This window comes from Rhinolophus hipposideros (genome assembly GCF_964194185.1).
Source record: "Rhinolophus hipposideros genome assembly, chromosome: X".
In the NCBI taxonomy this organism is placed as follows: domain Eukaryota; kingdom Metazoa; phylum Chordata; class Mammalia; order Chiroptera; family Rhinolophidae; genus Rhinolophus; species Rhinolophus hipposideros.
In genome coordinates, this window is record NC_138046.1 from 101181088 (window position 1) to 101182138 (window position 1051).

Below are 1051 nucleotides of genomic sequence, written 5' to 3' on the forward strand. Positions count from 1 at the left end.
AGTGGAAAAATAGTTGTTTTTCAATGGTTATAGAGTTTCGGTTTGGGGAAATGAACATGTTTTAGATATGTGGGTTCACAGCAATGTCCATATAGTTAACACTACTGTACTATACATTTAAAATGAAAACAAAAAGGTACATATTTTTTTTACCACACTGAAAAAGAGAAGTTACATACCCTTTAGCTATCCCTCTCTATTCACTCATTCCCACAAGCCTTAAGCAACCACTGGTCTACTTTGTGTCTATAGGTTGCATATTCTGGACATTTCATATAAAAGAAATCATATAATATGTGGCCTTTTGGGGCTGGCTTCATTCAATCAGCATAATGTTTTGAAGGTTCATCTACATAGTAGCATGTGTCAGTACTTCATTCCTTTTCAGGGGTGAGTAAGATTTCATTATATGGATGTATCACATTTTGTTTATCCACATCAATTTATGGATATTTGTGTTGTTTCTATCTTTTCACCAAGATAAATAGTGCTGCAATGAACATTTATTCCTCTTGGGTATACACATAGGAGTGGAATTGCTCGATCATATGGTAACTCTATATTTAACTCTGAGTAGCTTTTATGTTACTCAGAATGTAAAAGTCAGACTTTTACATTCCCACTAGCAGTGGATGATGGTTCCCCCTGTCCACACCCTAATCAACACATTATTTTCCCTTTTTTGGATAGCCATCCTCGTTGGTGTGAAGTGCTATCACATTGTGGTTTTGGTTTACATTTCCCGGTGACAAAAGGTGCTGTTGAACACCTTTCCATATGCTTATTGGCCTTATATTATTTTTGGAGAAATATCCATTCAGATTCTTTGCAATTTTTAAATTACAGTTTGTCTTTATTATTAACGAGTTGTGTGAGGTTTTTATATATTGTAGATGCCTGTCCTTATCAGATATATAATTTGCAAATTTTTTTTCCATTATGAATGTTGCCTTTAACTTTATCAATGGTGTTCATTGAAGCACAGAAGTTTTTTACTTTTATGCTTATTCAAATTTGTATTCACAATATTATGTAGTTTAGAGGGCACAAG